Source organism: Pan paniscus, chromosome 11 (assembly GCF_029289425.2).
Source record: "Pan paniscus chromosome 11, NHGRI_mPanPan1-v2.0_pri, whole genome shotgun sequence".
Lineage (NCBI taxonomy): Eukaryota > Metazoa > Chordata > Mammalia > Primates > Hominidae > Pan > Pan paniscus.
The window spans coordinates 16,752,524-16,765,117 of record NC_073260.2 but is presented as its reverse complement, the minus strand read 5'-3'; the positions used below and the strand labels follow the sequence as shown (position 1 = coordinate 16,765,117).

Sequence of the window (12,594 nt, the reverse complement as noted above, 5' to 3'; positions counted from 1 at the left end):
GATAGTACACATAAGAGAAACAGAAATCATCCAAGTTTTCATGAATGGGGCTTGGTTAAATTATAATATGTTGATATAATTGACTATTGTGTGGACTAATTATTTGATAGCATATTTTGAATACAGAATAATAATCTTAATAATTATAAATTTAAATTATAATTTTAATATAAATTTGAAACATTTTAATTGAATTATGTTTAAATTTAATTTGAATACATTGTAATTGAATTTTAAAAATTGAATACATTTAAAAATTTTGCACTAACTTTTTAAGGTAATACCTATCCCTTGTCTGGAGATTGCTTTGGAGATAAAGTCGCTCTTTCTCTCCTGTAAGAGAGAATTGAAGTCATTTCCTTGTACTGGAGCAAAAGGCAGCTCGGAAATTTCAGGTTGTCAACTAATAGCTGCTGGATGAGGTTCTTATACATTCTATTACAAAGGGTATAAGTGAGGGCTTCTTAGAGAATATTAAGTACTTCAAAAAGAGAATTCTTCCTTTTTAATTAGATATTAGTTGTGATGTTTACATTTGAGACTGAAGGAGTTTTCTGTCTATATACATAAGCATAAGGGGTATGGTGTCATAATTATTTCAGGATTAAGTCTACATTTTATTATCTGTTGTATTAGTCAAGATTTGTGTAGGGAAGAAAAAATTGTCATTGATGTTTTAAGCAGAAATGAAGTAAATAAAATACTGAAATATTTTATTTACCAGGAAATTGAGTGCTTACAAAGTCACTGGAAATGTTATAGAATCACAGGCTCTAGGATGAGTCTCTAGGAATAAACTTAAGCACAATAATAATCTGACCCACCTAGAGTACTTCTCTTACCCAATTAGGAAGGAGGAGAATCAGAAGGTCGCCACTGAAACTATTGAATTCAAGAGCTTATCGGTGCAACTGCAGCCCAACTATCAGGAATCAGCATCAAAACTACTTCCTGTCTCTCACTAACTGGGTAATTGGTCACAAAAAGTGGACTTCAGCTGCCGCTCCTAAAGCAAATGCCTGTCAGCAATAATGTACCTAGTAATTGGACAATGAAAATCTGCCGCAGAAAAAAAAAATGTTCCAAGAATATTTCTGACAGTAGAAAAAGCAAAAACATAGGACACCTTCCACGTCATTTCAATATTTTAAATTTCATATAAGTGCACCCAACTAATTCATATTGAGGACTCTTAACTGTAAAGAATTCTAGGAAATGTATTCTTTTTTATTTCTAGCCTTCGACGTACAGGATGGCACACTAGAATGCGGTCAGAATGAATGCCGAGTGCCAATGATTATTTACAAATAAAACCATTGAATAATAACCTTTCTGTTTCCCTTAGTTGATAGGTCTAATCTGTAATAATTTAAGTTTCCGTATGGTCAAAGCAGAGGAACACCAGTGCTAAGATATTTAGTGCAGTCAGTCTGCATTTTTCAGGGCATATGACTCATGCTTAAGATCATACAATGCCAAGAAGACACAAGAATATGAGAAAGGAATTCCTAGAAAAAAGGCAAAGGTTTCAATGACTAAGCTAATTTTTTCTAAGTCTACTGATAACATACTCCCTACCCCATCCTCCATTAATAAAAGAATGGTTGTTGTATTGTATTATGAGGGAATTAAAAGTGTGATAAGACTGTGCTGGTGTCAGGGTTTGTTTGTGTTGTATTTGTTTTTTGTTTTGGGGTTGTTAAAAAATATACTTTTGTTCTAGGCTGAAGCTACTACACTGTGGATCAATAAAACTACTAAAGTGTCCCAAGTAACTACTATAATGGTAATTTGCTTTCTTTTAGTAATAAGAACACACCACAGCACAGCTACAATAAAATAAGGTCCTAGAATGAGCAATAGGCCTTTATTTATAAAATTAAGCAATACTTAGTGTCTCTCTAAGGCCAGCTCTAAAAAGAATTCGATTGAATATTAAATATAATTATAATGGTTTATATTTATTTCATAATAGTGACAAATATGGGCCGCGCACAGTGGCTCACACCTGTAATCCCAGCACTTTGGGAGGTTGAGGTAGGCAAATCACGAGGTCAGGAGATCGAGACCATCCTGGCCAACACACTGAAACCCCGTCTCTACTAAAAATACAAAAATTAGCTGGGTATGGTGGCATGTGCCTGTAATCCCAGCTACTTGGGAGGCTGAGGCACAAGAATCTCTTGAACCCAGGAGGCGGAGGTTGTAGTGAGCCGAGATGGCGCCACTGCACTCCAGCCTGGCGACAGAGCAAGACTCCGTCTCAAAACAAAACAAAAAAAAAGTGACAAATATTATATTATGATCGTCAGTCAAAGCAATTACAGTTAGGTAAAAAGGTAGGTCATTATAATTAGGCTTCCAAAAAATTTTCAAAAATCTTTGTAGGACTCCTGTTTCTAGCAATTAGGCAAACTAAATGCATAGAACACATTTTCATTTCAAAACTCCTAGATGTATCTACTTCCTAGTAAGAAAAATAAAATTTAGAAGTCTAGAAATACCAAGAAAATGTGAATTCACAGAGGTAAGTGAGTGCCAATCTTCTTTAAAAATAAAGACAGAGGCCGGGCACAGTGGCTCACGTCTGTAATCCCAGCACTTTGGGAGGCTGAGGCGGGTAGATCACCTGAGGTCAGGAGTTTGAGACCAGCCTGGCCAACATGGTGAAACCCTGTCTCTACTAAAACTAGAAAAATCAGCAGGATGTGGTGATACACATCAATTGCTTGAACCCAAAAGGTGGAGGTTGCAGTGAGCTGAGATCACGACACTGCACTCCAGCCTGGGTGATAGAGTGAGACTCCATCTCAAAATAAATAAATAAATAAATAAATACCGAACTTTATTTTTTAAAGCTTCACAAGAAACGAGACAAAGCACGGTGTCAAAGCATGGGGAGAAGATCATGGTATTGGAGACCTTTACCTAAAGCTAGGACCACTGAAGGACTAAGCTCATAGTGTAAGAATTATTTTTTTTTTTAAGTCTAATTTATTTTTGGAGATAGCAAGAAAAAGCAAATTTCTTTTTCTGCGTTTTTGACTTAACCATATTTTTTAAAACTTCTGAGAAGTGTTGCGTTTTTGACAAGGATATATTTTTAAACTTCTGAGAAGTATCAACGTCTAATGAAAGACTGAGAATACACTCAAACTGCATCCATGGCTTAAAAATAATAAACTAAGAAGAATTTGGTTTACGTTGGAATTAGGTAAAAGTAAACAAAAATCCTTTCTGGCAAATGGTTTAAGCCCAGACTTCAAAGACTTTCTAGAGATAAAGTTCCAAAATTTATGAGTTTAAAAAATACAAACAAGGCTCGGTGCAGTGGCTCAAGCTTATAATCCCAGCACTCTGGGAAGCCTAGGCAAGAGGATCACTTGAGTTCGGGGGTTTGGGGCCAGCATGGGCAACATAGCAAGACCTTATCTCTACACAAAATTAAAAAAAAAAAATTAGCTGGGCATAGTAGTACACACCTGTAGTCCCAGCTATGCAGGAGGCTGACATGGAAGGATCACTTGAGCCCAGGAGTTTGAGGCTACAGTAAGCTACACACCATTGCACTACAGCTGGGTTGACAGAGTGAGACCCTGTCTCTTAAAAGTTATTTTTTTAAGTTAAGTTAAAGGAAAAAAAGACATAATGAGCAAGAGTTAGCAGAAATAACAACAGAATGAGACTAAAAAAGTTAGTAGCCACAATTTAAAAATAATCGGGAGTACATATATATGAGAACAAAATAAAAATCTCTAGAAATAAAAGTGTAATTAAAATGAAAACTAAAAGCAGCTCAACAGCAATTTAGATACAGCTCAAAAGAGAATTAGTTAAATTAAAAATAGAGCTAAATCATATAGATTATAGCAGAGAGAAATAATATAAAAGAATAAGGAAATGGGATTATTTTATTATATTATTTTAACATAATATAATCAGAGACTCAATAAACAGGAATAGCAATACATTTTGATGTGTAAATTTATAAATACTTTCCAAAAGAGGCAAAAGACCAATGTTTAGGAAAACTTCCATGTGGGACAACATGGGGTAAACAATAAATGGATACGCCCCTATTCACTCTAGTCTGATTTTGCAAAACAATCAGGCAAATCCCAACTGAGAGACATTCTATAAAATACTTCACCAGTATTCCTTAAAACTGTCAGGGTCATCAAACAAACAAACAAAAAATTAAAATATGAGAAACTCACAGTCAAGAGAAGCCGAAGGAGACAGGATGACTGAATATAATATAATATCCTCGATGGGATCCTGGAACACAAAAAAAGGATATTTTAAAAGTAAGGAAATAGGCCGAGCGCACTGGCTCACGCCTGTAATCCCAGCATTTTGGGAGGCCGAGGCTGGTGGATCACCTGAGGTCAGGAGTTTGAGACCAGCCTAGCCAACATGGTGAAACCTCATCTCTACTAAAAATACAAAAAATTAGCCGGGCATGGTGGTGTGTGCTTGTAATCTCAGCTACTTGGGAGGCTGAGGCAGGAGAATCACTTGAACCTAGGAGGTGGAGATTGCAGTGAGCAGAGATCGTGCCACTGCACTCCAGCCTGGGTGACAAGAGCAAGACTCTGTGTTAAAAAAAAAAAAAAGGAAAAAAGAAAAAGTAAGGAACTAGGAATAAAGTGTGAACATTAGTTAGTAAATAAATAAACATCAGGAAAGCCAGACAAAATGTACAAAGCAAGTGATTTTAGATATTGAAAAAGGTAGCATGGGGAGATAGAATTTTCAGAATTGAAGTGTAAGGACTTCAGAAAATCTGCTCCTAAAAAAAGCAACAACAAAAACTGGCATGTAATCCAGCACTCTAGGAGGCTGAGGTGGGAGGCTCACTTGAGCCCTGTAGTTTGAGACCAACCTGGGCCACAAAGTGAGACCCTATATCTAGTTAAAAAAAAATACCTGGCAAATGTAGCCAGAAAGATAGAAACTGTTTCTGAGGAAGTCCAGATGTTGGAATTACTAAACAAAGACTTTAAATCAGCTATGTAAATATATTTATAATAGGTAGTAAAATATATATTCATAAGTTATAGAAATCAATGTAATACACCATATTAAGAATAAAAATGTAAAAAACCATATGATCATCTTGATAGGTGAAGAAAAAGCATCAAACAAACTTCAACACCCTTTCATGATAAAACACTTAACAAGCCGGGAACACTTGAAAACTTTTTTAACCTGATAAAAGGCGTCTATGAAAACCTCACAGCTAACATCATACTCTAGGGTGAAATACTGAGTGCTTTCCTCCTAAGATCAAGAACTAGATAAAGATGACAGTACTTGCCACTTCTAGTCAATTGTGATGGTTAATAGTGAGTGTCAACGTGATTGGATTACAGGATGCACAGTATTGCTCCTGGGTTTGTCTGTGAGGGTACTGATTCATGCTACAACATGGACAGACCTTGAAAACATGGGCTGGGCATGGTTGCTCACGCCTGTAATCCCAGTACTTTGGGAGGCGGGGGTGGGGGGTCGAATCTTTTGAGGCCAGGAGCTCGAGACCAGCCTGGCCAACATAGTGAAACGCCATCTCTACTAAAAATACAAAAATTAGCTGGGCGTGGTGATGCACACCTGCACTTCCAGCTCCTAGGGAAGCTGAGGCATGAGAATTGCTTGAATCCAGGAGGTGGAGGTTGCAGTGAGCCAAGATTGCACGAATGCACTACAGCCTTGGTGACAGAGCAAGACTGTCTAAAAAAAAATATATGTGTGTGTGTGTGTGTGTGTATATGTATATAATGTGTATATATATATACAACATTATGCAAAATGAAAGAAGCTAGTATAAAAGGGCCACATTATATGATTCCATTTACATGACATGTCTATAAGAGGCAAATCCATAGGGAAAGAAAGTAGATGGGTTGTTCCTAGGGGTTGGGGACAAGGTAGAATAATGACTTACTGCTAATGGGTACTAGATTTTGGGTTATGAAAATGTTTCAAAATGAGATAGTTGGGAGAATTTTACGACTCTGAATTAAATTTACTGAATTTACTGACATTACACTGAATTTTATGGTATAGGAATTATATGAATAAAGCTATTTTTAAAAGGCTATGCAAAACAGCTATCCTCAACAAGGTTGGAAACTTAGGGATGATCTTTCTTATTTTCAGTCCTACTATCTGGAGAGCATTTCCAGGCTTCACTGTAGAAAGGAAAAATCAAAAATATTCCAGCAAACTCTTTTAGTTGAGGAGACAATGTTTGAAGACCAGGGAAGCCTCAGCTTCCCTAGTAGCTGGGACTGCAGGTGTGCACCACCACGCCCAGCTAATTTTTGTATTTTTAGTGGAGACCGCGTTTCACCATGTTGGCCAGGGAAGCCAAGAAAGCTAGAATTCTTGGGACAATACCAGAAAAAAGGAAATTGTGCAGAGAGAAATATCAGATATTTTCTGGTGGGCTTTCTTGGGCCTCTGACTGGGTTTAGATCTGAATATGTGTGTGAATAAACTACCTGAGGCTGGAGAAAGTATCACTAGAAAAGGCTGGGTGGAACATTCATTTTGATGTACCTCTAGTAGTTTCTAGCACCACGGGGAAGGCAAATGGGAGTGACTGCTAATGGGTGCAGGGTTAGTTTTTATGGTAATGAAAATATTCTAATGCTAAATAGTTGTGATGGTTGCACAATTCTGGGACTATACTAAAAACAACTAAATGGAACACTTTTTAAAGTGTTATACTGTTATAAAGTAAATTTTATTGTATGTGAATTATATGTTAATAAAGTTATTTTTAAAATTCATAAAAAATTTCCTAGGTTTTCTTCTAGGATTTTTATAGTTTCAGGTATTACATTTAGGTCTTTAATCCATCTTGAGTTAATTTTTGTACAAAGTGAGAGATAGGAGTCCAGTTTCAATCAATGGAACTCCCATGTCCTAGCAGTGAACAATTGAGAATTTAAATTTTTAACATGAAATTTATGACAGTATAAAAACTAAGAAATACATAAGGATAAATTTAACAATATGTCAACATATTATACATTAAAAACTATAAAGCATTAAAGAAGATTCAAATAAATGAAGAGATATACCTTGCATATAGATTAGATTACTCAATATCATGGTGTCAGTTCTACCCAGATTGATCTATAGATTCAATGCAATCTAAATCAAAATCTTAGCAGCCTATTTTAGAAGCTAATTATTTTATATGGATATAAAAAGAAACCAGAAGAGCAAAAACAACTTAAAAGTGGAAAACAAAACCAGAGAACTTTATATAATTTTAAACTTCCTATAAATTCATAACAATGAAGATAATTTGATAATTGCATAAGGATAGGCATATATATATAAATGAAAATCTTAAAATAGACCAATATGTGTATGGTCAGTTAATTTTTTACAAATGCACCAAGGCAATTCGATATGGAAATGATAGTTTTCAACAAATGAGGCTAGAACAATCACTATCAACAGATCTTAAATTAAATGAACATAGGCTCTTATGCTGTACCATATACAAAAAAAACTTGAAATGGGCCAAATATGTAAGAACTATAGCTATAAAACTATTAGAAGAAGACATTGGAAAAAAATCCTGGCAAACTTGGGGTAGGCAAAAATTTTCTTAAATAGGACACAAAAATCATAAACTACAAAAGAAAAAATTCTAATTTAGACTTCATAAAAATAAAATGCATTTGCTCTTCAAAAGACACTCAATAGGCTGGGCACGGTGGCTCACGCCTGTAATCCCAGCACTTTGGGAGGCTGAGGTGGGCAGATCACCTGAGGTCAGGAGTTCAAGACCAGCCTGACCAACATAGTGAAACCCCATCTCTACTAAAAATACAGAAATTAGCTGGGCATGGTGGTGGACACCTGTAATCCCAGCTACTCGAGAGGCTGAGGCAGGAGAATTGCTTGAACCTGGGAGATGGAGGTTGCAGTGGGCCAAGATCATGCCGTTGCACTGCAGCCTGGGTGACAGATCGAGACTCCATCTTAAAAAAAAAAAAAAAGACAATAAAATAAAAAGCCATGCCTCAGGCTGGCAGAAAATATTTGCAAAACAGATCTCTAAGGAATTATTGAATGTGTAGTATCTACAGAAGGAAAACAATCCAATTATTTAAAAAACTGTGTGCAAAAGATTTGAACAGATACTTCATCAAAGAAGATACATAGTATATCAGCATTTGTAAAGACACTCAGCATCTTTCATAATTAGATAAATGCAAGTGAAAACCAAATGAAATACCATGACAAACCCATTAGAATGGCTAAAATTCAAATGACTGACAATCCCAGTTGGTAGTAAGGACATGTAGAAATTAGAACTCCCAGTCACTGGCTGTAGTAATGCATTATGTAGAGCCATTTTGGAAAGCAGTGTCAGTTTTTCATAAAGTTAAACATGTATTTGACCCAAGCAATTTCAGTCCTGTATATTTACCCAAGAGAAATAAAATCCTCCTCACATAAAGATTCGTATGCATAGACACTTTAATCATAACAAACAAAAACTAAAAACAACCCAAATGTCCATCAACTAGTGAACAGATAAACTGTGTTATGTCTACGCCGTGGAATACTAACCAGCAATGAAAGGGGAAAAAACTGTGAATACATATAACAGCATAGATAAATCTCAAAATTAGTATGCAAAGTGAAGGAAGTCAGGTGTAAAAAATATACTGAATGATTCTATTAATATGAAATTTTGGAAAAGGCAAAACTATAGCAACAGAAAGAACATTGATGACTATTAGGAGCGTTGAGTAGGGGAGAGGATTGGCTACAAAGGAGCATGAGGGAGCTCTCGGGATGGTGGTGTTCTACATCCTGATTGTGTTGGTGGATCTGCAAGTGTTTATATTTCTCAAAACTCATCAGATTTTACACTTTAAATGGTAGATTCTATTATATATATTATGCCCAAATAAAGCTGAGAAGAAGAGGACAAATTTTCAGATCCATCAAGCAAATGATCCCAAATAGCTTATATGAGGGAAATTTACATCTAAACACATTATAATGCAAATGAGGAAAATAAATATATAAAAAGCTAAAAGCAGCAAAAGAGAAAAGTAATTGTATGCAAAGGATCATTATTAAACTGGCAAACATCTCCTAATCACCAGCAATGGAAGTCATAATACAGTTGAATAATATCTTCAAAGACTGAGAGAAAATAATTTTCAATTAGGATTGTAAATTCTTTTTTTTTTTTTTTTTCTGAGACCAAGTCTCACTCTGTCACCAGGCACCAGGCTGGAGTGCAGTGGCGTGATCTCGGCTCACTGCAACCTCTGGCTCCCGGGTTCAAGTGATTCTCCTGCCTCAGCCTCCTGAGTGGTTGGGACTATAGGTGCGTGCCAAACATGCCCAGCTAATTTTTGTATTTTTAGTAGAGATGGGGTTTCGCCATGTTGGCCAGGATGCTCTTGATCTCTTGACCTTGTGATCTGCCTGCCTCAGCTTCCCAAAGTGCTAGGATTACAGGCGTGAGCCACCGCACCTGGCCGAAATTTGTTTAAGGTTAAGAGTGAAATGAAAATATTATTAGAAAAATGTAAGAGAAAACCAACACCAGGCTTTTCTAAATGAAGTCCTTCAGTAAAGGGAGGATAGTCCAAGAAGAAAGAATTGAGAATAGTTAAAGCCTGCAAATAACTGTATTTTTTTTTACAAAGAAGATAGAAGTATTGACTAACCTTAAAATGTAAGTTAAATATGAGTAATAAATCTTCCATGTAAATAAAAATTAAAATACCTATTTTACAAAAACTGCCAAACCTACCAAAAGAAAACAAATTTAAAAAGAGAAAATTTGATCAATCCAAAAAAAGGAAAGTAGAAAATAAGTGACACGTGGAAAATGAAAAAATTAAAAAGTTCACATATTACAATATGAATATATCAACAATCAAGTAAAATACAAAAGAACCAAAATCCCTAGTTAAAGATGGACATTTAACTTTCTTGGCTGTGGCAATTATTTTACTATATAGATGTATATCAAAACATCACATTGTAAACCCTAAATAAATGCAGTTTTGTTTTAAAACTATGGCCTGGATTCTTAAAAATTTAGAATTTCGCAATTAGTTATATTTTGACTAACTCTATAGACTAATTATCAAAGGTGATGACATCTTAAAGCACACTTTGATATACCTATAGTAGCTTTCCTTTGGTTAATATTTGCATGGCTTATCCTTTTACTATCAAATTTTCTGTGCTTTTACGAAGTTCTCAAATTTTGAGATGTGTATTTTTATATATCTTTTATGTATCTAAAAGATATATAAAAATACACATCTCAAAATTTGAGAACTTTTATGTACATAAAAGACATAAATATCTTTCATATATCTATGTATATGAAAGGTATATAAAAGATATATGAAAGATATATCTTTTATATCTTTCATATATCTATGTGTAAATGTTTTCATATTTCTCTTATGATTGATTATTTGGCCCAAGACTTTTTTATGTGTCCACTTTAATTTTCAAATATATGGAAATTTGATTATCTTTTATAATTGATTTCTAACTGAATTACATTGTGACCGGAGAATGTGATCTGTATGATCTTAATGTAATCTTTGAATCTTTCTTATAAGCTAATACATCATCCATTTTTATAATTGTTTAATCTGGGAGTGACTATTCCTATGATTTTGGAGGAAGTGCTCTTGATATATTTCATTAGAACAAATATGTTAATTATATTATTAAACCTGCTATGTTGTCTTGTTGCCTAATTAAACCCCAATACAAGTTAGAAATTAAAATCAAATCTATTAAAAAACACTTAGGTTTTCCAAATGGATATTCAACTGGCCCAGCAATTCCAAGTAAAATCCTGCCAGTATCTCTGTGTACCTGCATGCACATGTGCATGTATGCAGGCGTGTTTGTGTGTGTGTATGTGTATGTGTGTGTCAGAGAGAGAAAACTGACAAAACTACTTTTTTTAAATCGAAAAACAGGCTGTTTTATTTTATTTTATTATTATTATACTTTAAGTTTTAGGGTACATGTGCACAATGTGCAGGTTAGTTACATATGTATACATGTGCCATGCTGGTGTGCTGCACCCATTAACTCGTCATTTAGCATTAGGTATATCTCCTACTGCTATCCCTCCCCCCTCCCCCCACCCCACAACAGTCCCCAGAGTCTGATGTTCCCCTTCCTGCGTCCATGTGTTCTCATTGTTCAATTCCCACCAATGAGTGAGAATATGTGGTGTTTGGTTTTTTGTTCTTGCGATAGTTTACTGAGAATGATGATTTCCAATTTCATCCATGTCCCTACAAAGGACATGAACTCATCATTTTTTATGGCTGCATAGTATTCCATGGTGTATATGTGCCACATTTTCTTAATCCAGTCTATCATTGTTGGACATTTGGGTTGGTTCCAAGTCTTTGCTATTGTGAATAGTGCCACAATAAACATATGTGTGCATGTGTCTTTATAGCAGCATGATTTATAGTCGTTTGGGTATATACCCAGTAATGGGATGGCTGGGTCAAATGGTATTTCTAGTTCTAGATCCCTGAGGAATCGCCACACTGACTTCCACAATGGTTGAACTAGTTTACAGTCCCACCAACAGTGTAAAAGTGTTCCTATTTCTCCACATCCTCTCCAGCACCTGTTGTTTCCTGACTTTTTAATGATTGCCATTCTAACTGGTGTGAGATGGTATCTCATTGTGGTTTTGATTTGCGTTTCTCTGATGGCCAGTGATGGTGAGCATTTTTTCATGTGTTTTTTGGCTGCATAAATGTCTTCTTTTGAGAAGTGTCTGTTCATGTCCTTCGCCCACTTTTTGATGGGGTTGTTTGTTTTTTTCTTGTAAATTTGTTTGAGTTCATTGTAGATTCTGGATATTAGCTCTTTGTCAGATGAGTAGGTTGCGAAAATTTTCTCCCATTTTGTAGGTTGCCTGTTCACTCTGATGGTAGTTTCTTTTGCTGTGCAGAAGCTCTTTCATTTAATTAGATCCCATTTGTCAATTTTGGCTTTTGTTGCCATTGCTTTTGGTGTTTTAGACATGAAGTCCTTGCCCATGCCTATGTCCTGAATGGTAATGCCTAGGTTTTCTTCTAGGGTTTTTATGGTTTTAGGTCTAACGTTTAAGTCTTTAATCCGTCTTGAATTAATTTTTGTATAAGGTGTAAGGAAGGGATCCAGTTTCAGCTTTCTACATATGGCTAGCCAGTTTTCCCAGCCACAATTTATTAAATAGGGAATCCTTCCTCATTTCTTGTTTTTGTCAGGTTTGTCAAAGATGAGATAGTTGTAGATATGCGGCGTTATTTCTGAGGGCTCTGTTCTGTTCCATTGATCTATATCTCTGTTTTTGTACCAGTACCATGCTGTTTTGGTTACTGTAGCCTTGTAGTATAGTTTGAAGTCAGGTAGCGTGATGCCTCCAGGTTTGTTCTTTTGGCTTAGGATTGACTTGGCGATGTGGGCTCTTTTTTGGTTCCATATGAACTTTAAAGTCGTTTTTTCCAATTCTGTGAAGAAAGTCATTGGTAGCTTAATGGGGATAGCATTGAATCTAAA

At 35.5% G+C, this 12,594-nt stretch overlaps 1 protein-coding gene across 5 annotated transcripts in view; it reads left to right on the top strand.

Annotated features, from left to right (window-relative positions):
• LOC100969519 (olfactory receptor 1Q1) overlaps positions 1 to 12,594 on the top strand; it is a 202,155-nt gene that overhangs the window by 113,962 nt on the left and 75,599 nt on the right. For 2 of the 5 annotated variants that reach the window (XR_010109095.1, XR_010109093.1), the window contains one exon: positions 851 to 9,046. The exons of the other annotated variants lie outside the window; for them this stretch is intronic. The gene's annotated coding sequence lies outside the window, so the exon portion shown is untranslated. Of the gene's footprint in view, positions 1 to 850; positions 9,047 to 12,594 lie in introns of those variants that run through there. 5 annotated transcript variants of the gene reach the window in all.